The sequence below is a fragment of the Prunus avium genome, chromosome 7, assembly GCF_965620075.1.
Source record: "Prunus avium chromosome 7, drPruAviu1.hap1.1, whole genome shotgun sequence".
Lineage (NCBI taxonomy): Eukaryota > Viridiplantae > Streptophyta > Magnoliopsida > Rosales > Rosaceae > Prunus > Prunus avium.
In genome coordinates this window covers 3,417,107-3,441,987 of record NC_142290.1, presented here as the reverse complement: position 1 = coordinate 3,441,987, position 24,881 = coordinate 3,417,107, and the positions used below count along the sequence as shown (strand labels likewise).

Below are 24,881 nucleotides of genomic sequence, written 5' to 3'. Positions count from 1 at the left end.
AATTCGGCTGCGATAATAAGCGCCAACCAATTTTGGCAAGCATGGCACGATTAAAGCAAAACAGGTCCTTAAAACCCAGCCCCCCACATTCCTTCCTCTGTGTCAACTTCTTCCACTTTGCCCAGTGTACCCCCTTTCCAGTACCATGACTGCCCCACCAGAAGGAAGCAAGGGCACGAAGGATATCTTCACACACACCCTGCGAAAGTAAGAAGCAAGACATCGTATACGTAGGTAGCGCAAGTGCCACTGCTTTCAGCAACACCTCTTTTCCAGCCATTGTCAGAAAGTTCTCTGCCCACCCATGCACACGTGCCGCCACCTTCTCCCTAATCTCTTCAAACACCTCCTTCTTGGAGTGGCCAAACTCAGATTTGAGTCCCAAGTATTTCCCAAAACCCCGCCCGTGGGGGATGTTTAACCGTCGGGCCAAACTATCACGAGCTCCTTGCGAACAATTTGAGCTAAAAAAGAGAGAACTTTTGTCAAAATTAACTTGCTGCCCGGAGCCTTTTTCGTACAGCTCAAGGACGTGCTTAACCATATCCACCTCTCCTTCAGTAGCTTTACAGAATAATATCGAATCATCTGCAAATAAGAGGTGGGAGAGGGGTGGGCTACTACTTGACACCCTAATTCCATGCAGCAGACCCCGTCCCGCAAAGTGATGTAGCACCGCTGTCAGACCCTCCGTGCAAATCAGAAACAAATACGGAGACAACGGGTCCCCTTGCCGCAAGCCTCGTCGGGGTTGGATAAACCCAGATGGCGTACCGTTCACCATAATACTATAAGAGACAGTAGTGACACACCCCATCACCCAATCACACCAGCAGTTAGCAAACCCCAACTTCCGCATCATGGCCAGTAGAAAAGGCCACTCCACCCGATCGTATGCTTTCGCCATATCCAATTTAACCACAACATCAGACTCCGACCCACGTGTTTTTGTCTTCAACGAGTGGAGCACTTCATGGACAATCAAGACATTGTCCGTTATTTGCCGACCCGAGACAAATGCCGTCTGATTTGAGCTAATAACATGGGGGAGTACTCGTTTCAGGCGGTTTGTTAAGACCTTCGAAATCACTTTATAAATAACATTACATAACGAAATGGGTCGAAGTTGCGTCATTCGAGTGGGGCTCGCCACCTTCGGGATTAACACAACATGGGTATGATTCATTTTCTTCAAGAGATGCCCTGTTTGGAAGAAGGCCAAAACTGCAGCCACCACGTCCTCTCCTACTATGTCCCAATAATTATGATAGAACCCCCCAGTGAGCCCATCAGGCCCCGGTGCCTTGGTTGGAGGTATTTGAAATAGGGCCTCTCGAATTTCAATCGGTGTTACCTCTCGGGTAAGTTCGGAATTGTGCTGCCCCGATACACGTTGATCCACACAGTTAATAATCTCCTCAAACTGGAGAGACGCCGAAGACGTAAAGAGCTGTTCAAAGTACTTAACGGCGATGCCTTGTATGTCATTGGCATCATCATGCCATTCCCCCAGTTCATTCTCTAAGCCTCTAATTTGATTCCGTTGCCGCCGCGTCACAGTTTTGGCATGAAAAAACTTCGTATTCTTATCACCCTCCTTTAGCCATTGGACTCTAGATTTCATCTTCCAATACACTTCCTCTTCTTTAGTAGCCACTTTTAGATCCTGTTCCAGCGCACAAACCTTAGACCGATCAAACTCCGGAGCTTGATAACAGGTTTGCAGTGCCATATTAAGCTCTCTAATTCTTCTTTGTGTGTTTGTGTTCGCACCTTTCCTCCACTTCAGCATATTACCCCGTGCCACCTTCAATTTTTCCACCAGTCGAAAGGCCGCAGAACCCCTACAATTCCACCTCCAACTTTCTTGGACAGCGGTGCGACAACCCACTTCCTTACCCCACTTGCTATCGTAAGTAAAACGTCCCCGGTTACGCAGCTGGACTGGCTCCAAGTCCAGGAGAATCACAACGTGATCAGAGCCGGATACCAAGTGGTGTGAGACCTTGGCCTCCCCAAAACGATGAACCCAAGAGGGTGATGCTAAAGCCCGGTCAAGGTGTTCTTGTATCCGACCTCCCTCACGTCCATTACTCCAAGTAAAAGGGTAACCAACAAACCCCAAATCCAGCAACCTGCAATTCACCACAAAATTCCTAAAATTACGCATACTACTAGTGTTGCAAGGAATACCTCCTTGATTTTCGGTAGCCTGCAGAACGTCATTAAAATCACCCAAGAGAACGATCGGTTCCGGAAAATTCACCAACCTTGTCTGAAGAGTTAACCACTGTTGTGCACGTGTTTTCGCGTCAGCACTAGCATAAATTGCCATTAGCCTCCATAAATCTCCTTTTTTAACATCCTGAATTAAAAGTTCAATAAAACAATCCGAGTACTTGGACAGGACAATCAATTGTGGGTCCTTCCAAAAAGCACATAAACCACCACTAAATCCACGCGCATCTACTGCACACATGTACGGCATATCCAACCTTCTTTTTAAAAACTCAAGCTTCCGTCCTTTATTCTTTGTCTCTAGCAAAATTACCAAATCCGGAGAGTGGAGCCGCGTAAGCTCCATCAAATTTGGAACTGTCAAAGCCCCTCCGATGCCTTAACAGTTCCAAGCGAGTGTTTTCATGACGACCGTGGAGACCCATTACGGTTGGTCTCCTCCGCCACAGCTGATGTATCAGTCACCATTCGAGCAAATTTACTACCTCCCGCATTCAAATATAATTCCTCTTCCCCCATTCGCTGGTCCCCGCCCTTCCTTTTCCTTTTACCCGCGCTGGTCTGCTCAATGAGTGGTCCTAAATTGAACGGATCAGAATTCTGTGTAAGGCAAACTCTGTCAATATTCTCAGCACCTGCTACCTCATCACCAACTCCCCCCAGCACACCCAGACCAGTATGGTCGAAATTGGCTTCAGCAGCAACATTAAGATCAATCTCATTCCCATCCTCCAAGGAATGTTGTACCTCCATATGACCTCCCACTTGGTCATGGCCATAAGTATCCTCTATCCCACTCTCTGCCTGATTATCCGCCAGCTAATGCATATCCCCCCTTGCGTGAAGATGCCCAGCGTCGTAGGCAACCTCACGTAATTGTCTCTGTCGCTCCTCCTCCTCCCGCTGTAGCCGTATGATTTCAGCTAAACCATAGGGCTAGAATTTCAGTAATCATCCAATCGTGCGATCGTGAGCGATCCGGCCGTCCGATCTGGACCAAACTTGCAGGACGGGTGTCCGAAGCCTGGTAGGACACATAGGAACTTTTGGATCGGAGTTTGGAGGTCGTGGGCCCCGCGGGCCCGATTGACTAAGTTTGGACAGTTTGATTCTCGGTTGACCATGAGTCTTCCGAGGTTGTTTTACCCTTCGAAAAGTATTAGGATAGCCTTGCGAGAGAGTCTAGGGTCTCGGTTTTGAATATTAGTATTTAAGTGGACGTTTGTCTTCAGGAGTGTTTAGTTTTTCTTTATGGAATTCTTGGATATTATTTGATAATGGAAATTATGAAATGGATAAGTATGGGATACTCGATTTGTAGGGTTGTGAAAGTGAGTCTTGGGACTCAGTTATGATTATTAGGAAGTGAATGGGCATTGTTTTCAAATAAATGGCAGGGTTTTGAGATGGAAATGTTATGCATATGAATGTAATGGTTTATTGAAATGCACTTTATATTTAATAGTTGAAATTATTATTTTGTAAAGTATTTGTGATATATGTGAGATTAGAATGTTAGTTTGAGTGCTATTAGCACTACCTTAGGTACCTCCCGGGATATAGATTATGCTTGAGAGTTTATTGTCTATACTAGGTAAATTGGGAAGAATTAAATTAAGGGAGGGATTATTATCTATAAAATATTTATATAAGGGTTATGAACTCCACCATCATATGTACCTCCCCTTGGATGATGACACTTGGATAAAGTGGAAACGGATTTTTGGAAACAGTGGATATGGACACTGGGATACATGGAAATGGATGTATGGAAATTGTGGATATGGTCTGGATATGACGGAACTCGGGGCATACCTTAACGGGGTGTCGCTGTAGACCCTTAATTGGGTAGTCTGCGCGCGTAGGGCTGTTTTCAGGCGTACGGGTCTTGATTCTTCGTCCGTACGTGCTGGCTGAGAGTTAGTCCCCCGGTTGGACGGCTCGTCCCTAGCCACATGGATGTTTTGAGGCCGGATAAGTGTGAGCTAGTCAACAATCCCCAGTTGGATTGTTTTCCCCAGTACATGATGTGCACCATCATATGTACCTCCCCTTGGATACTGATACATGGACAGAGTGGATTTGGTTTGGATATGACGGAACCCGGGGCATAACTTAACGGGGTGTCGCTGTAGACCCTTAATTGGGTAGTCTGCGCGCGTATGACTATTTTCAGGCGTACGGGTCTTGATTCTTTGTCCATACGTGCTGGCTGAGAGTTAGTCCCCCGGTTGGACGGCTCGTCCCTAGCCACATGGACGTTTGAGGGCCGGATAAGTGTGCGCTAGTCAACAATCCCCTGTTGGATTGTTTCCCCTGGTGCATGATGATGGTGAGAGGTGGGCATTATTATATTACATATATGTATATGTGGTTTTGATTCTGGATTTGAGATTCGTGAGTTTGTACTTTGTGAGTACCCTGTACTTGTATGAACGTATAAGCCCTGGATTTGGGAAGTGTTGTACGGCAACATACGCCTTGGATAAGGTATGGTTGCAGGATTGAATGAATATAAATGGAAGAAATTGATGATGTGTTTGATGTACATACGCCTTGGATAGGGTATGGTTACGGGATTGAACTGATATAAAGGGAGAGTTTGAGAATGTGTTCATTGTGTTTTTGTCGGATTCGGAATTTGTGTTAGAACTGAAATGTATAGCTGGTTTTGTGGTAAATGATTGTTTATTTTCGGAGTTGTGACCGTTGATATGAGAACTACGTGTGGCTTGATCCCTTGTCCAAGGGTACGTAGGCAGCCTGGGGTCTCACCTAGGTGCAGCCGCGGAATGTTATTGTGTTTAAAAGGTTTGATCGATTCTGAGTATTTGATTGGTTTCTGATGTGGTTATAGGATTGGAATCCGGTTTGATGTTTTCGGTGGTATTTGTAAAGTTGTTTGATATCATTAATTGTTTGGTGTATGCATTGTTCGACTAAGGAGTATTGCTGGTTTTGTTTTCGAACCATTTGAGGGCCGGAGGCCTATGTATGTATTTGCATGTTGATAACTTGTGCGTGCTGCCAGTTGTGATTTAATCTGTGATTCTTTTTCAGGTTGAAAATTTGGGGAAAAGCCAAATTTACAGGGGAGACTCTGTCGAAATTTTCGCAGGATTCGTCTCGAGTTCCGAGGAATTTGGGGCGGGTCCTGTCAGGTCGTTGGTAGCTTGCGACCGGTCGCAAGAAGGTTTTGCTCCAGGCCTCGACTCTGCCTGAAAACGACCGGTCGCAAATATCTGGCAACCGGTCGCGAGTCGACTTAGCTCCAGACTTCGACTCTGTGAAGAAACGACCGGTCGCAAATGTCGTGCGACCGGTCGCTGGTCCAAAATTTAGTATCCTTTATGCGAGCCAATTTTCCAACAACTCTTGCATACTTGCCTCGGGATTGTGCAATTGTGTGGCAATCAACTTTATAAATTGTGTCCAACAGATCTCCAATTGGTTTCACTGTCTCTTTAGTGAAATACTCAACATACAAACCAGAGAGACGTGCCCATATAGTCAGTCTAGATATCTAGGTCAAAATGTGGCCTCCATTTTTGCATCGTAAGGTATTGCCCAGCAATGACTCATGGTCTCCTAGTGAGGACATAGTTCAAATCCTCTTCTAGTAAAAATCTGACAATGAAAAAATCATTGGCCAGATCAATTAGTTGCATTGGCCCCTTAAGTTGCCACCGTTGCTTCGATCGAGCCAAAATAAAATTGTAAGTATGAGCGCGCCCAACAAACTTAATAATGATAGAATTCCGCCAAGGTTTGTACAACTTTTCCTTATTTGCTCTGAGAAACGAATCGACAGACCATTTGCCAACTCAGAGACTTCAAAATCTCCATCTTGAATGACCAACTGATCTTCCTCCATAGCAGCAGCGGAAGAATCACCAATAGGCTTTTCAAAAATAGCAGAACTCTGAAGCATATCTTTAAAACTAATCGGAGGCACATGTAGGGGTTGCTCAATTTGGTCCAAACTCACCTCATCATTAGGAAGTTGATCATTAGATCTGGGTCGCTTGCAAGGAGCATTCATGGAAGAAATTCTAGTCGGCTCTTCGCTCTCCGGAGGCTGACGAGCGGAGAAGAGGAAAGGTGCGCCGCTAGACACCACATTTACCCTCCGTTTGGATGAGGGAAAATAACTTGGAATTTAGCTAATAGTCGGGAATTTAAGAGGAGAAATTGACAATTCCCTTGTTTGGCAACTTAAGCGCGGAATTTATTAAATAACACGCGGAAAAAATTGTGGAAATTGAGCATCAAATTCCCGAGTTTAATTTCCACCAAAATAGGCGTCATTTCACAATTTCCATAGTGCGGGAATTCATATTTTCCAGTGTGCCAAAACTTACATAAAAAAAAAACCGCAAAACTTTTCATTAAATAAAAAAAAAAGTACACATCTCTCTGGATCAAATTTGAAGGTTAGTCCTCAAGCCTCTCTCTCCTTCAATTTATGTTTTTCTATTTCAGGGTGTTTTTCTATTTCAGGGTTACCACGGTTTCTAAATGGCTATCAAAATTGGGTGTTTCTGACTAAATTTATGAATATGTGTTGAATGGGTTTTGTGATCTTTGCGGCACTATGGCTGGATTTTGGGAAGTTTTAACAAAATATTCTATGCCCATGGATATTGGTGTGTGATTTGTGTTTATGGTACAACTCTGTAGTTGTTTGCTAGCTTTATCGCTTTATGTTATCGCCTTGTTCAAGTTTTACCCTTCGTTTCCTTACTCTGAAGAAAAAGCCTATGTTGCTGAAAAGCTTTTCATATACTCTGTAAGGAAACGAAAAGCTTTGTTGATTGTTATATGCTGCTAAAAATCGATTTTGGTCTTCTCCCATTCTTATTTGACTTCGATTATTTGTTTGGTAGTCTCATGACGATGCTAGAGGTTTTCGATTTACAGTTACAGAAAATTAGGATGATATAGTAGATTTGTGTGGCAAAGATAGAGCCACTGGAGAGGGCGCTGATATTTCATGTTATTGATGATATTTCACTAACCTCAACAAATGGTCAAAAGAGAAGAAATAGTGCATCAAATTCTTCTGATATTCTTCCTACATATAAAAGAGGTGATGTCAAAGATCTTATTGCTGATTCGATTGCTAGAATGGTTTTATCATTTGAAGAGTTTATTTGTGCTGATACTAAGAACCTTGATCCAATGGAACAACTCAAAGCATGTGCTTGGCTGATTGAAAATGACAAACAATTTCAGATGTTGAAGGCACTCCCAATTAAGAAAAAAGAGAGTATGTTATTGATGTTTATTGCACGTGGGGAGTGATTTGGGTTGCTAATATGCTTTGTTTGTTTGAGTTGAGTTATTTAGTTCATCAAACGATATATATGTTATTTTATATTCCGAGGAATACCTTCTATGTTGGTTATTAGTTTTTTTGTTCTTTTGAAATATTTAATTTTTGTCATTTACAATTTAAATGAGCTATCCAAACATTGAAATTTTCAATTTCTATCAATTACAAAATTCGACATACATAAATCCAAACGCTGAAATCTTCAATTGCCAGAAATTGAAATGACGGAAATCTAAATTCCGTCATTTTAGAATTCTATGTAATTTGCAATTTCTTCATCCAAATGGAGCATTAAAGATTTTCAGTAGTGAAAGAGAAGCATCCCAATACCATTAGGCTTTTTATAACGCCATAAACCCTGTTAACAGTTCAGAGAGATGGAACAATGACCCACTTCTAGCAACATCGATATTGTTCCCAACTTAACCACTCTTTAATGGGCCACATGCAGGGGCGGTCCTACCCTAAGGGCAGGGTAGGCAGCCACCTACTCCATTTTTAGCCAAACCAAATATTACCCAATACTCAATACAATTATATCTCTTTTGCCTACTCAACCCCAACCAACTCAAATGTTTTCCCTTAAGAAAAATAATAGCCCAGCCCACTCAAACTTTCTCATTTAACAAAAACAATAAAAGCAATATCAACTCAAATGCTCCAGCCCAGTCGACATTCTCCACTCCAACCCCATGGGCCATGCCCACTTATATTATACTTCAAGAAAACAAAAAGAGTAAAAAATGCTTGACTGGATCTTAGAACTAGAAGATTATCTTAACTCAGGTACACGTTTTTGTTTATTAATAGGAAAAATAAAAAATCAGAATCAGCTTAAGTTTTTCAATATATTTGATCCTTGGAGTTAGCTTTTGTTATGCTGAAACAAAAACATAAACTACAGAGCAGCTCCAGTTTCATTTTAAGACTTTAGTAATTGTGCAACACGATCTGGCCATTCACATTCCCCATGTTTCTAGTAGGAAACTGTGCCAAGCAAAGAGAGGAACATGATTTGACAAAATAATTATAATTTAAATTAAAAATATTTATTCCTTTTCACTTTCCAATAATTTATTAGATAGAAATCTTGTAATGTTATAATTTGATGATAATTTACACATATTGAGAGGATCAAACCTCCAAAATATTCAGAGGCATATGCGCTTAGTCGTTGAAGTTTTCACGATTTGTTTCGTAATCTCAATTTTCTTCGAATCACATATTGAGAATTTGTTTGATTTTTGGTTGTGATGTTTGATTAAATAGATTATCTTTTATTATGTCGGATCACAATCGGAACCCTAAGAAAACAAAGAATTTGTTCTCTTTTTTTAAGAAAAAGAATGATGGGTCCTCATCTAGTATAATGTTTTTGTTAAGCTTTTATTTATGTATAGATATGCATATTTGAGGGTAAGGCTCATTACGTCCCGTCTTACTAGGTGTATCTTTTTATTTTTATGAATAAAATTCACTTGTACCGTCGAGTTTTTGAGGTAAGTTTCGCCTACTTGGCTTTTGAATCCTAGATCCGCCACTGGCCACATGTGCAACCAATTCCACATTGGTCACCTTTTTTTATTATTTTTTATATAAAAATTAAAACTGGATATATTCAAAAATTTTAATTCCACAAAATTTTTATTTCGTTTACACAATTTAGGGATGTACATCTCATTCAAAAAATCTGTGTATCAATCGTGTACTGAACCGATCATTTAGTTTGGTAAATTATTTTTATTTTTATTAAAAATTTTACCGATTCGATACGGATAAAAAATATTAGTCAAAGGACTAGGTGGGAATATCTCTTACCAATGGAAACCCGTACTGAGTCGAACTTTAAAATTAATGCATTATTTTATTATTTAGCCGCGTATCAACATGTAAGAGCTCTCCAACCCGTGCCCTTGCTTAACACAGCAGTGGATACAAAACGGGTCAAGTTATATTAAAATGGGCTAAGATCAATTTTTAATCTTAGCCGTTCACTTCATCCGACAGTGAAGCTTTCTCCTCCGTCCTACGCCGTTGTTCGCTCTGAGACGAAAGTGCTTCATCTCTAAACCCTGTCTAAACCTTCAGCTCACATTCTTTGATATTCACTCTACTCTCTTTCTTCTGGTGAGCTTTCTCCTTCTCTCCTCTATATCCTTTCTCTTTTCTGTTGGCAGGTTGTGATTTTGTATCGGCCTTTTTGGTATTAAGTTTGGTCTCAAGGTGTTTTCTTTTTGTTGCTGGAGTTGAGATTGGGTAATATGAATTTTGTTTTATTCTAATTACTTGCGGGAAGCAAATACATACATGAGTCTTTATGTTTTTCATTTAGCTCAACATTGTAGAGATTTAACATCTCCTTGGTTTGTCTAGCATCAGTGCTTTTCTTTTTTTTCAAATAATTTTGATGCGATTGTTTATTAAAGCTAGCACTACTTTGATAGCCTTGGTGATGGTCTCTTAAATGTGGTTAAATTTATTGTAACAAACAATTATAAAAATCTCAAGTAACTTTCTGTGAGCTCTGTGGCAAGGTAACCGAAGCATGTGCCAGATTGTTTGAATTCTTTGAAGTGTAAATTATCTTTCCAAAAGTTTAACGTAGTTAACCATCACAAAGGGTATTGTGAGTCGTCAGCGTATTGCAATTTGAAACTACGTTTTACAAGAACATTGTTTGATGAATGATGTAGGAGAATGCTAAGTTGTGACCACATTGATTTGTAACAATCACACTTGCACCTAAGCTTAGTGGAGACCCAGGATGAGTCCTGTTTAGCGGGGATGAATGGTGAAGGGGAATTGAGGATTTATTTTTTCTTCTTTCCAGGATTTAAAGGACTGGAGTTCTGAGTATTCCTTCATATTTTCCTTATGGTGTTAAGTGATATTAATGTACCGCTTTTTCTCCATAAAGGTTTTTTCCTTTTCACATTTTATCATATATAATTTGGGTATTGGCTTCTTGTTAGATGTGTGTTTGTATCCATCTTCTAATAATGGAATCAATTCTTTATTGTGCAATGGGTACTGCTCACTGCTCATGGCAGCCGATTTATTTTTCAGCTATTGCTACTGCTTCTGGGGTTTTTGCTGCTTGTTTTTGTTGTTTGATTTTTGCTGCTTCTCTCTGTTTTAAAGTGCACTGTACCGTGCTTTTCAATATGTGTCCCATTGCATTTGTATTCTACTGATTTTCCACATTTTTAATTGTTTGGTTTTCGTTCTGTTTGGCTTTAATATGTTTGAAGCATGCTTCTATATTTTGTAAGATGAATTTTGTAGAAGAGAATCCTTTTTTATGCTTAGAAGTTTGACTTGTAGTCTCATGCTTCTAGTTAGCTAAGACACAGATTGTGCCATCTATGAGTCCTTGTCTTCCTTAATAGACGACGTTTTAACTATACTCCGGAGATTATAATTACTACTAAATGGCCTAAGGCTCCTTATATTTGTCACCAAAGTGGTAGTTGTATCTCTGAGGTTTCCACAACGTCTGGGATTTATCCACAACCTGTTGGGGCAGTCAATACAAAATCATTTAAACCAAAACTTTTCCTTAATCCCATTTCTCTATTCACTTATCCACTCCCAAATTTATATAAGCCTCTGTCTGGGATTTTTTAATTTCTCTTATTCAAATGTTTTGAGTTGTAACTTGTATCATTTTTAAATTATTTTTGTGTTCTAAAAATATTTTTATTTCATCTTTTTATCTCTCCCTCATCTTGATTTAAGATTTCATTGGATGCACTGAAAAAAGGTAATTGGGTTCTAAGTTTCACTTTTAAGGAAGGGGAATATGGTCATATAATTTAAAGGATGATTTAGACTCTAGTTTAGTAAGTTTGCTCTGATTTAATTTTAAAAATTTGCATGTTAATTTGGAAATTAGTGCATGTGTTTTGTCCCAATTCATTTTAAGAAGTCTATGGTACTGTACAGTGCTGGTGATTTATTTTGGTATAATTTTAATGCTCATCATAATCTATTAGAATTGAGTTTCTCAAGTGCTTTATATGCATTGAATTGAATTTTTCAAAAGGTATACCACTTTGCTTCCTATAAAAAACGCCAAGTAGTCAGTTTGGTTTTCCAAAAAGTCAAAAATTGGTTCAACTGTCACTTAAAAACTATTATAGCATTAAACATTATAGATTAGATTTTAAAAAAGAAAATAGGATCATTGCATGTGTAACTAATTGATTAGTTACCCATGTACTCATTCACAGTTAATGCATTGGGATTATTTCCACATTGTGTATTTCGTTCATGAGATAATTTGACTTGACCTTTGCTCTCTTGCTTCCTTTGGCACACTCTTTCTAATCTTCATGCACGAGTAAATTCTAAAACAAAACACAAAGAGACAATACTTTAACTCACATGCAATGCCAAGCATACACATGAGTTCAATCCTTTATTATCACATTCTTATCCAAACTCAAGTTGGTTGTTCAATTTTGCGTCAGGATTTTCTTGTCCCAATGGACTTTAGCCCATGGTCAGGCTTATGGGTTGTATTATGTTCTAATCTGAATGTAAACATGTCAAATATTAAATGTCTTATATGATTTGTATTATGTTACACCCAACACAATTGATCATACCTAATCATTCAAAGTCTTTTTCTTTCTCCGCGAGCTGCTTCTCTCATCTTCCTCCCTGCACCACCTCTGGGTTTTGGGTTCAGGGTAATCTCTAAAACTTAATTATAATGTATCTATGTTAGTTTCTCAGTCTCTCTCATGGTCTCAACCTCTGTCTATCTCATTCATTCTTGTGTATGTGTGTAGCTAAGTGAGCCCTACAACCCGCTTCGTTTTTGTTTTCTCAAAATCAATGTTTTGATTATTATTGGGTTTTGATTTTTTTGTTTTTGTTTCAGTTTCTCTTTTTTTACTATGTCAAAACCATGACCTTGCTCAGTATGGCGAGTTATATTGGACTAATTCATTGATTTGGCTTTCGAATTTTTCGGGAACTCAGGGATTTTCTCTTAATTGAAATTTTTTACTCTCTAATTATGATTTTGAGAGTTAGGACTTTCTGCTTCAATTTTGATTTCTGTTTGAGCTATGCAACTGGGTTGATTTGTGCTTGCTGATGTACACTACACCGTAACCGGGTTTGTTTCTGTTTGCAATTTGGGTGTGTCATTGGTGGTTTGTTCTTTCTATGGTGTCATAATTATGGGGTTTTGGATTTCTTTTAAAGTTCCATTTAGCAAACCAGAATCACATCCGAATCCACTGCTGATACTAAATAGTATTTGAGCCTTTTGCTTAGATCTCTCACAGTTCCATTAGTGTTGGCTTATTCTCAAACAACTTGAGCTTATTCTCAAACAACATGGTATCAGAGCTTTTGGATTTCAGTTGTTTTCTAAGAATTAGTTGTATAGATGTTCTTGAATTAGTTCAGTTATCTTTTGTTTATTGTATCATGATCACAGCTAACTTGCAGTTATATTTGATTTTTCTGAGAATAACAAGATCAACTTGTTGCAACATTGGGCAGGGGCAGTCATTTATATGAAAATCTCCCCTTTTACGCTTATTTGAGTTCACCTGAGTTTTTATTTTAATGCATATTGATCATAAAAGGGAAGAATTTCATGGTTATCAGCGATCTTGGTATTTAAAAACCGAACAAATATTTTGGCATATGTGATGTTCTTAGTTAGTCATAGTTGTATTACCATATGAGAAAAGCTCTTATTGTATTTACTATGTCTTGTTATGCTGCCAGTCTTGGTTGGGTGATGATTCTGGAGCCATTCATCTTTCTTGCAACTTCTGCATTTGTTTGTCAAACCAATGTAACTCAACTATTTCATACTTTCAGTCAAAGAGTATATATCAAGCCTGATTAAATTTCTCCCAAATAATTATGAATACAATTGTCTGAACTGTTCTGTTACTGTTCTCTGGTGAAGCCATGCTCCAGTGGTCCTCTGCATCTTGACAAATGTATAAATATTAATTAATGGTGCTTTGCCTAGGGAGTATCAGCAAGAAGAGGAGCAAGCGCGGACTCAGAAAACTGTGTCCTAAAGGCTTCCTCAAGTCCCGGACAAAGATGAGACCTTTAGATGAGACTGAGACCACAGCAGTGTTCGAAAAGCTTTTCAAGTTCACAGGCAACAACCTCAAAAACATCATCGAGAACCCTTCGCACGAAGGTCCAGACCCAGATTCAGGCCGTTACTGCTTCCGCCTCCACAAAAACAAGGTCTACTATGTTAGCGAATCACTAGTAAAGCGTGCTACGAATATATCTCGGACTCAGTTAGTGTCTCTTGGGACTTGTATTGGTAGGTTCACTCACGGTGGCAGTTTCCACTTAACTGTTCAGTGTCTGAGTTTATTAGCCTCAAATGCTAAACACAAGGTCTGGCTCAAACCTACCTCCGAGATGTCCTTCTTATACGGAAACCATGTTTTGAAAGGTGGTTTGGGGAGGATTACAGAAAATATTGTGCCCGGTGATGGGGTGGTTGTGTTTTCAATGTCAGATGTCCCGTTGGGTTTTGGGATTGCGGCCAAGTCTACCCAGGATTGTAGGAAGTTGGACCCCAATGGAATTGTGGTACTTCACCAGACAGATATTGGAGAGTATTTGAGGATGGAGGATGAGCTTTGAATAACCAGACGAGATTGGACGAGATTCAGGTGGTTTTGACAGATGTGGTGTCTTATTGGGTATGTGGCTTATGAAGTCCATCTGTCAGCTTTTGATCACTATGAGCTCAAGTCTATTGGGATGTGGATGGCTTTCTGGAATATTATTTCCATTGGTGCTTTTGAGTTTCTGCTATCAACTCTTTGATTATCAGGAACTTCTTCCATCTGGTATTTAGATGGTTTTGTTTACTTTACTTGTCGCAGTACATGTGACGATTTTGGTTGTCTCAAGAATACATATGATTTTGGTGTTGGTTCTTGTTTATGTTCTAAATGTCATTAGCATAAATGTAACTGGACCAAATGGTTGTTAGCCGCGTACATGGTATGGAAATAGATGTTAACCTCCTCACTATGACTTGTAGAAGGATGTTAGCCGCGTACGTGTTTATATAGCTTGGCTTGAATGGGTAGCCAGCCATAAGCTTTGTTGGTGACCAAAGGCTCCTTGTTATGTGGTGATTAGATTTATATTAGGTTACTTTGAGAAAATGTTGAGAATTCATATGTGCTTTTAAGTTGATCAGTTGTTACCCTTTTCCTGAGGTCTCGAATCCCCTCTCTCTCAATAACGCTTGTCTCAAAACACATATCATCTTTAATGAATTTAATTTTTTTTTCATGAAATACATAAACTTCTCTCTAAGGACTAAAGTTGCAAAAGTATATGTAAGCAGGTAATAAAAATCATAATTTAGACATTTTATTTCCAATCCTTTTTATGTTGATCAAAGCATTATATTTACATATTTTTCCCAGCTCTTTCGTTTCATTCACACATTAGATTTACATCTGAAGAATAATTAGCCGACCATATTGGCAACATAGTGAATATGTAAGCCGACCATAGGCGGTTGTCAATTTTGTCTCTAATTCGAGGCTTTGGATGAATTTTTCAACTTAAACTACTATAAATAGACCCTATGCGTACCCCAATCTCATCATACTATACCCACTGAGAGCTAATAATAAAAGGTCTTGTTAAAACAGACAGATATATTATCAAAGTTTCCAATGGCATGGAATAAATTTGTCACCCTTATCACCATCCTTGTGGTTCTTCTTCCTACAATCGCCATGGCGAAAGAATTCGTCGTCGGAGATGACAGCGGCTGGAAAACTAATTTTGACTACCAAGCTTGGGCCAAAGACAAAGTATTTCGTGTTGGTGATACACTAGGTATGTACATTTGCAAATTGTATGCATTTAATTATGTAGTTTATGAGAACCAAATTAACTTAATGTGACTGGTTTTACATTTTAATTACAGTGTTCAATTACAAGGCTCCTAATCACAACGTGTTCAAGGTGAACGGAACTGGGTTCAAGGAATGCATTAAGCCAACAGAAAACAAGTAAAGATATATATATTAGTACTTTAGTTTTTAGCAAGGCTTCCTCTACAGCGCTTGTAATTCAATGCTCTACTTTTGAAGCCTCTATCATCCGATAGTCCTTATACAAAATTGACGAATGAGAAACAAGTAAAGATATATATATTAATTATGTAAAATGCACAATAGCTAAATGTAAAGGTTTGGGGATCTAAAAGCTAATCGAAACCCCAAAAAGCTCTCTCTGTGATAACCCCAAGCCCTCTTTCAACTAGGGGAGGAGGTGGGCACTACCAGTCCTCCCCTTCTTCTTTCCACTCCTTCTCCTTCCCTATACTGGGATGCCCCTTCTCTCCTCCTTCTCCTCCACCTTTCCCTTTATATGCCCATATCTACATGGATTTTGGGTTTTTATGCCTAGATCTTGTTGGTTTTCCAAGCAATGGCTTTGAAGCAAGTTTGAGTTTAAATTTTTAGTCCCACATTGAAACATTAGAAAACATTTATAGTCTTTATAACCCTAGTTTGGCCCGCTAGTTTGGCCTAGTTTGGAGTTGTGGGCTTGACCTTGGGTTGACTTGGGTAAATGATTAATTAATAGCAGTCCCGATAGAGATTTATGGTTATTCACCGTTGGATGTAAATTCAACGGTTCACTCAGTCTTGCACTTCTTTTAAAAAACTTTTTTGAACCATTGGATTAATATCCAACGGTAGGTGTCAGGACTGTAATTAATAGATATAAACTTTGTTTAATTAATTAATTAATTAACTAAAATTTTGAATTATTTTAAAATTCAAAATTCAAAATTAATTTTTGAAATTTATCAAAAATTCGTTAGAGATCAAAGTCTTGGTGCTAGAACTTTGATTGAAGATAGTTGTATAACTATAAGCATTGACTAGGGGTGAAATTCTATTTCAAGAACTTTGATTTAAGATAATTGTATAACTACACGCATTGATTGTACGAACAATCAGTATTTTATTAAACTTCATTATATATTATTGTTGTTATTATTCAATTTTTAGAATTAAATAATAGTATAACTGATTGTTGTTTCACCAACACATTTGTTTGGATCTAGGATTTGTTATTTGTTTTTTATCTTTTCGTTTTGTTTGGTGCAAGGTCTTGGGTGGCAGACGGTGGTGCTCTCTATCTCGATCTAAGCAGGGTGTTGATGTTAGTGGGTTTAGCATCGATTGTTATGCTGGTTTGTTTTGTGCTGTTGAAGCAACAACCGTGAAACACCATTGTCGCCATGATATAGTTGTCGTTTTGGGCCACATCCACAAGGATTTGGCTCCAGTTCAGATTTGGAGTTACAAAAATGGAAGTTTTTTTTTATTTTTCTGGGCTGGGCTGGGCCTGACCATGGTTTCAAATGTCGAGGCCCAAGTCTACTAGGCCTTTATATATATATATATTTTAAATTTTAAAATCTGAGTCTTTTATAACTTTTTATTACAAATTTCTAGATAACATTAAAAAAATAACTTAATTCATAACGTGTAAAAAAAAAATAAGAAGTTTACTAAAACAAGCTAAATATTATTTCATTAGCCAACTTTATTGTTATTTTCATTTATTTTATTCCATTTATTATTTATTATATTTATGGATGGATCATGTCGGGCCTAGACGTCCTTAATAAGTCGGACCAAGTCCAAGTCATAAATGTATAAATCTATATATATAAAGCAAAAGGCAGAGAATAGTGAAACATTCAAAATACCAGAAAATGCCCTTGGTTAATGCAAACATTAAGAATTGAAATTATTAATTAAATGAGGATAATATGGTAAACTCACACTTTTTCATATTTTAAAAAATTAAAATTAAAAGAAAAATCAGATAATGGCCTATTTTTATGGAACACAACTACTCATTATCTTTTTTAATTCTAAAATAAATGTTAATTCAATTTCCTTTATCTTTTACTATACTTTTAATTCAATTTCAGTCATTTCATTACAACACAGGTCAAACCTTTGGGTTTTTTTTTTTTTTTTTTTTTTGGGTGTAGCTGTTGGTCCCTTTTTCCGTCAACACTCTTTTTGTGGTTTACTCTAGATCGAGCTGCTCTGGAGAGTGGGAAGGTCATTGAGTTGTCTTTTGCTGATGATTTCTCCTTCAATTTATAGAGAATGAGGTTGGTTAAGTGTTAGGACCAGCAACCAATTTGAAGTACCCAGTTGCCATTGATTTTGGTGAGTGGGTTGCTGAAAATACAAGTAAACCCAAAAAAGTTGCTAAGAGGCTTTGATAAGAAATGACAGAAGTTGTCACTATTAGACTTAAAGAAATCCAAAGTATTAGTCCACTTGCCATTAATTGGTGAGTGACAACCAAAAGTTGCTAACCAAAAGAAAAAAGAAATGGAGAGATAATGACCACCATCTCTACTTTTTTCTTTATTCATTCTTTAAGTCTACTTGCATTATTTCTTCTCTTCTTTTAACCTTTTCACGTGTATGTTGAGCTTTGACTTTATTTTAATATTCTTCATCACAAAGAATATTAAAAGTTTTCCATCCATCCCATCATTATTTTATTCTTCTTTGAATCAATTCACTTGTGATGAAGCCCCTCCATTGATGAAGTGAAACTTGATTAGCAGCTACTAAATTTCTTCTCTGAACATGCCTTGATGCATAATAAACTGGGAATGCTAGATTGATCCAATTGCTGCCAATTTCGGATATATTGTTCTCCACATACTTAACAACATTCATGAAGAACTTAATTCCATTTGAGCAATAGAAAATCTGATTTGGCATGGTTGCAACTGACTGGTCGTCACAGACAACGGTCACGAACAAAAATCATGATTCATGCCCTGAAGATTTAATACTTGTGCAAATGACGCCAAATTCGATATGTCGCAGTAGATATCCAAATGAACAACTTTCATGAAAAACGAATGTTCATTTGAGGACTGGAAGCTGGTCCGAATTGCCACTGTTTTCAGCTTTCACTGTTGCTGGTATGCTTCTTATGTTTGATGTCGCGAGGATTCCACATTTATCCAAATGATCCCAAATTTGGATATGTTGTAGTAGACATTCTGATGAGAAACTTTCACAAAGAAAGACAATTCATTAGACGACAAGACTCAACCCAAATTCCACTTTGAAATCTACGCCGAACCCTGTGCGTGTCCGACACCTGGCAGGTGCCAAGCACACTTGACCAAATTGCCCATCTAATGAAATCCAAAGTTTCTTTAGGGTTTGACTTTTGTTGAAAATTCAGCAGAGTCTCCCCTTTAAATTTCTTGTTTCCCAAAACTTTTTCACCTGTACAACAATCAATTTAAATATCTAACCGTTCAGTATGCACAATAGTAGAATTCATGCAACCAAACATCAAATCTTTATGGCCTCAGGCCTCTTTGTACCAAACAAATCGTTCTACCATCTGAAACTGATCCCCACTTTTAGAACAACATGAATACGTTATCAAATTCCAAAATAACTTAACTGAACAACCTTTCAAACACTTGATTTTGTGGCTGCACCTAGTAACTCTAGGTTGACTACGTACCCTTACTAAGGGATCAAGTCATACGTAGTTCTTTCAGCAAAACTTATAAGTAATTCAAATCCATCCGCTGAAACTCAATCAAGGGCTATTGATGTTAGAACAATCTCCCATTTATCTAGTGTGCATAATTAATATATAATTAACATATTACTTATCAATAGGAAAATGATAAAATTAATAAAATAGCATTGACCACGTGAAACCTTAATGTCAATACCAACAATTTAAAATAAAATATGCTTCCCTCTTTCACATGTAAAAATAAATTTATCACTTAAGAGAATAGATATGATTTGTAGAAAATCCATACAACTTGGAAACCTTCAATTCTTGTCTCATAAAATCAAAAAATAGGTATTAAAACTTCTACTAAAAAAATACCAAGATGAAATCATCAGTTTTAGTTTAAACCTCTTAAAACCCAAATACTCTCCACCTAAGCATACCCTCACTTGTGATATGTCAATTCCATGATTTTCTATTTATTTCCCACATAATACCGTCAATTCCTTGTGTCACATAATGTGACACATCCTCACAGGCCTCGGTAACACAAAGTCAACCTGAGTTGCATTCCTCGTAGAACTCGGGGGACATGTAGTCAGCTCGAGAATGCACATCCTCACTCCACACGGTTCAGGCGTCCCTGAAACTCGTGGGGCATTTTCATGAAGGACAAACTGTTTCAAAGACAACTGGGGGGGTACTCTTGTGGTGGGTTTGAAAACCATAATCCAAAACTTATCATAAACTTTCCCTTATTCCACAAATCCATTTTCCAACTCTTATATCAACGTCCCAAAAATCAGTTCTCAACTACACTTCAAATATAAACAACATTCTGTTAAGAACTAGTGTCCATGATTCAACATTTTTAAGCCACTGAGTATATATATATATATATATTAAATTTAAACATATAATAAGATATTTAATTACTTTCTCGTCCGCACCAAAATCTAGTTGATAAGCGGTTCCCAACTTTACACAACCAAACATAGTATAATACCCTTAGAAAGTAAAAGCAAATACCTAATAGCTCATAAACATTTGAATAATCCAATATCACCAGTCATATATTTTAATAATACTCATAATAACAATAAATTAATAAATAACAAGATAAACTTTGAATATCATAATAACACCCAAGAATATCATAAAACATAAAACACTAAAACATAAATTCATAATCCAAACATAATCAAAATAGTCCACATACAGTCAAGCCTCGTTTACACGGTCGTTCTAGCACTTTTCGAAGGGTGAAACTACCTCGGAAGACTCACAGTCAACTAAGGGTCAAACTTTCTAAATTGGGTCAATTGGGCCCACGGGGCCCACGACCTCCCATTTCAGATCCGAGAGTTCCTACGGGTTCAACAAGGTTTACTATACCTGTCCTACATGTTTGGTTCGAATCGAATGGTCGGATCGTTCACGATCACATGATCAAACGATTATTGTTTATCTAAACTTTGAATGATTGAATCGGAGTATCCGAGACTCCGAATCTCGATCTGCGAATTCCTATATGATCCTAGAAGTGCCTAGATCAATATATTTGAAAATGAAGTTGATCCAACGGTCCAAACATATCGAACCTGGATAACGCCTAATATGCGATATCCGATTGACAATCAAACGGTAACCAAATTGAAATCCGAGCATACCGTCATGCTCAGAACGACATGAGGGTCATTTTAGAACCAAGAGGGACACCCAAACAGTGCCCATGCGCTGCCACACGCGCCGACAATGCGTGGGTGACCAAACGATTCCGGCGATCAGAAAAATCTCCAAACTGCCGGTCAAGACTTATACCTACACAATCAGAGCAATGAATTGAGCAACTTTTGTTCTTAGACCATAGCCAAAAAGTGGCCAGAGATAGTCGAATCGAAGCTGGAAACACGTGGTTTTAATAGGAATTTCACGGCCTCGATACGGAGGCGACAACCACCTACGCCGTCACATAACCTAAGAAACAATAAGAAGGAGGGGAGGGCTACCTATTCCAAGTGACGGTGTAGCTCGAGGTAGTCGGAAACGTCACCGGCGAGGGTGGCATTTTATGCTAGTTCTTCCTCTTGAAACTGTCATCGATTGCCGAGTTTTTGGTTAGAGAAAAGGGGTGGGTTGGGTAGAGGAGAGAGAATGGAAGAGTTTGCAAGTAGTGGCGTCGGAAATGATTGCCTCACGGCGGAGTTCTCGTCGTATGAAAATGCTGCAAAAATCTGGGGGGGAGGGGCTGTTACGATGGGAGGGAGAGAGAGAGAGAGAGAGAGAGAGAGAGAGAGAAAGAAACCAGGTTTTTTTAAAAAAAAAAATCACTTTTTGAAAAATTACGATTTTGCCACTAGACTATTTTTGATCTTAACTTCTTCGTTACAACTCCGATTTGAGCCCACTACGTGTCTACGAACTCATCTTGACGTGCTCTACGAAACAGTACTACTCAAATCTCCAAATTCTTTCCCAAACAAAAAGTCAACTTTTAAACCTATTAAAATATTCCCGGAATAAAATTGTCTTTTACTTGAATAAATTAATAATTAAATATTAATTTAGGATCGGGTTACTACATTAGAGCATTGGAATTAGGCCCAAATTGGGCCCTAATTAGGCCCGAATTGAGCCCTATAAGCTTTTTGTTGGCACTATGCCTCTGGTTTTTTCAGCTCTTAGTATTCCACATTTGTCCGAATAAACCCAAATTTGGTATGTTTCAGTAGAGAGATCAACAATTTTCATGAAGGATGAAACTTAATTTGGGAGCTGGAAGTTGAAGTTTGGGCCCATTCCAACTGATTATAGCAATGCATGTCTAGCCATATTTTGACCATTTTGATGTTCATGGAACATTATCTTTCATTTTAGGCAAAAATACGATTTTTGGTACAAACAATGGCTTTGGCATAAAAGCAACGAATGGCATGCAAGACCATGCAAACTGGTACTAAAGCGACTAAGATGCCAGTTTACTTCACCCAAGCAAGTATGCTTGAAGATGGTGGTGGTGAACTTTCATACTTTCGCTTCTTCAGTGTTGGCACCCCATCCTCAAAGTGGCAACAGTCATAACTTGGGTGAAGTAAACAATGACACCAGTATACTATTGAAATCGTAGAATTCCTCAAACTCTTCCATTAGTTTGAAAGTATTGATTCATAGCCACCGATACGTGGCTAAATAGTTTAATACAAGTGTTGGTTTATGGGAGAACAATAGAGTGATTTTATTTATTCAACAATAGATGGGTACAAGGTTTTATAGAGGACTAGGCTTATTGGCCTTCAACAACTAGAAATTGTTTACTAGGCTTATTGACCTCTACTCTCTTAGTTCACTTATACAAGAGGCAACACCTATTTATAGATATAGGTTGCCGCCATTGTCCAAGTCGGTGGACTTGGCTTTCTTCTCATAGCCACTAGCTTACAATATAATATTACCTTATTACAAGATTTTTATTAGGACTTTTCTAGAATGCCTATAACAATTATATCTTAAAGCTTAACTTTGTTAAAGTTGGTGGATATTTCTTGAGGTTTCTTTTTTTTTTTTTTTTTTCTAGATTCTTCTAAATTCTTTAAGACAAGTGTGTATTAAATTTAACAAGAAGTTTGCTGACGTGAACGTATTAAATCATTAGATTAATAAAATGATTTGCATTCTTTTAAATGTGTGTCAATGCACTGATGCTAAATACAGGTTCGGGATCCTCTCTTGGGTTATCAAAAAACCCAAAAGTCAGGTTTTCCATATACTTCCATTCTAAGGCTCTAAATCCGAAAGCGTCCAATAATATAATAGACTAATTTACTGTAGTGTCCCTTGAGGCTTTGGTCAAATCTCACTTTATCCCCTAAAAATACACAGAGTGCCCCTTGACTATACGGTTTGGTGCTTTATTTTGCTCCTAGAGTTAACTTTGTTAAAAATTCTATTGAAATCGTTGAAATGGCACAAATGGGACCTACCCTTTTGTTGAAATGTGCACTACAAAATTGACATGTTGAAAAAAAAAATAATAAATTTCACTTTAGATGGGCCCACAAATTATATAAAAATAATACAATGAATTATTTATAAATATGATAAATCTTTACAAGAAATTTAAAAATAGAAAAAAATTTCACCATCTTTCTCCTTGAATTATACAAATAAAACATGAATAAAACAACAAATTAATTGAACCCGTAAAGAAACCAAGCATTTGGCTATCATACCAGAAAACCCAGAAATCATAACAATGTAGTGTTTTTAATAGAATTTTTAACAAAGTTAATGGTGAGGGCAAAGTGAACCACTAAACCTTGGTCAAGGGGGCACTTTGGTTAGCTTTAAGTTTGAGGGACAGTAAATAAGCCTATATAATATAGACTCGGCAATATCGGACACGACCCGTTAACACGACTTGAATTCGCACGAAAATAACAGTATTTGGATCGAGCTTAATGGGTTGGGTTGAAAACGGGTGGACCTGTTAGTCACCCGTTAAGCTAACGGGTCGTGTCAGTATTATTCATGAATCATCCGTTAACCCGTTAAGAGCAAGGGCTTTTTTGTAATTTTCATTCTAAAATAACCTAGCTTTTGTTATTCCCTCTCCCTCACGCCGCCACTCACTCTCTCTGTCTTTCTATCAAAGAGATCTAAACAAAAGCTCTCTCTTTCTCCAAGCCAAACAATCCACGACCTTTCCTCTTCTCCAACCAAAAGGAATGAAAATCTCAAGTCATTTGGTCTTTTGCTGAAGATCCATTCCATTTTGATTTTTCTCTTGATTTCTTTGTTGATTTCCTCGACTTGAAGATCCACAGCTTTCATGTGAAGATAACATTTGAACTTATGCAGCACCTTGATACTCAATATAATATTGTTTACCCGTTTCTGTTTGTTTCCTATGATGGTAGGGTAAAGTTCCCCATTAATTCGAAGGCCATGGTTTGGTCAGCAAATTAACTTTCTTTATGTGCCGAGCGTGCCACTGTGAGCAATTTTTGATTCTAACAGACTTGGGAATAAGAATAGCTTGCGCCCCAAGCTATTGACTTTGATCAAACGATTATGAATTTGGGTGAGGAATATCTCCTAAGTAAGTTCTTTTCTATGCGTTAGACTGGTAAGGACTTCATACTTTTTCTCAACATAAAACTGGTAGTTCTGGCCAGAATAAATGATAACGATTGAACTGATTTCAGGCAGAACTCCTTTTTTCAAGACTCAAAAAAGGGAAAACTGACTATACAAAGATAAGAAGAGGACTGTGTTTCCATTTCTGTCTGGGTAGTTGCCTTTGTTCTGGGCTGGACTGGGTGTGCATGTGCTGGATTGGACTTCAAACAACTTCAACTGATGGGTTTTGGCTGCAAATCGATACCAAAGCTTGAGTTTGGCAGAGCTTCAATCTATTTCAAGCCCTGAGAGGCTTTTGGATGGGCAGAACTGGGATTTCTCCAGTCTGAAAGGGGCAGAAGTGGCTGGACTTGAGCTGGGGGTGTACTGTAGTACCTGTGCTGCTTAGTCAGGGTTCTTCATAAATTTGTTGAGTTTTTCATATTTGAAAATACTCAAACTCTGCTAGTCTTGGCTTTTGCTGAACCAAATTTGTAACGAGAGAAATCTCGTTATTGTTGACTTATGAACTGGGATTCAACTCAGAAGTAGTGGTCTAATTGCCTCTGCTGGGAGAAAACAAGATGATTCTGCAAGCTTGTTGAAAAGCTTTTGG

At 38.1% G+C, this 24,881-nt stretch overlaps 2 pseudogenes across 7 annotated transcripts; both read left to right on the top strand.

Moving 5' to 3' along the window:
• Positions 1–9,498: 9,498 nt before the first annotated feature.
• LOC110745519 (uncharacterized) lies at positions 9,499–14,572 on the top strand (annotated as a pseudogene). 6 transcript variants are annotated; one of them, XR_015825853.1, is made up of 2 exons: positions 9,499–9,700; positions 13,588–14,572. The product of XR_015825853.1 is annotated as an uncharacterized LOC110745519, transcript variant X3 (transcript). The 6 variants fall into 6 exon arrangements; XR_015825852.1 differs by having other exon boundaries at positions 9,500–9,700; positions 13,578–14,572; XR_015825855.1 differs by lacking the exon at positions 9,499–9,700 and adding an exon at positions 9,704–9,829.
• Positions 14,573–15,236: 664 nt separating this feature from the next.
• Positions 15,237–16,844, top strand: LOC148292837 (blue copper protein 1a pseudogene; annotated as a pseudogene). The gene is made up of 3 exons (XR_015825774.1): positions 15,237–15,439; positions 15,531–15,615; positions 16,727–16,844. The product of XR_015825774.1 is annotated as a blue copper protein 1a pseudogene (transcript).
• Positions 16,845–24,881: the final 8,037 nt, after the last annotated feature.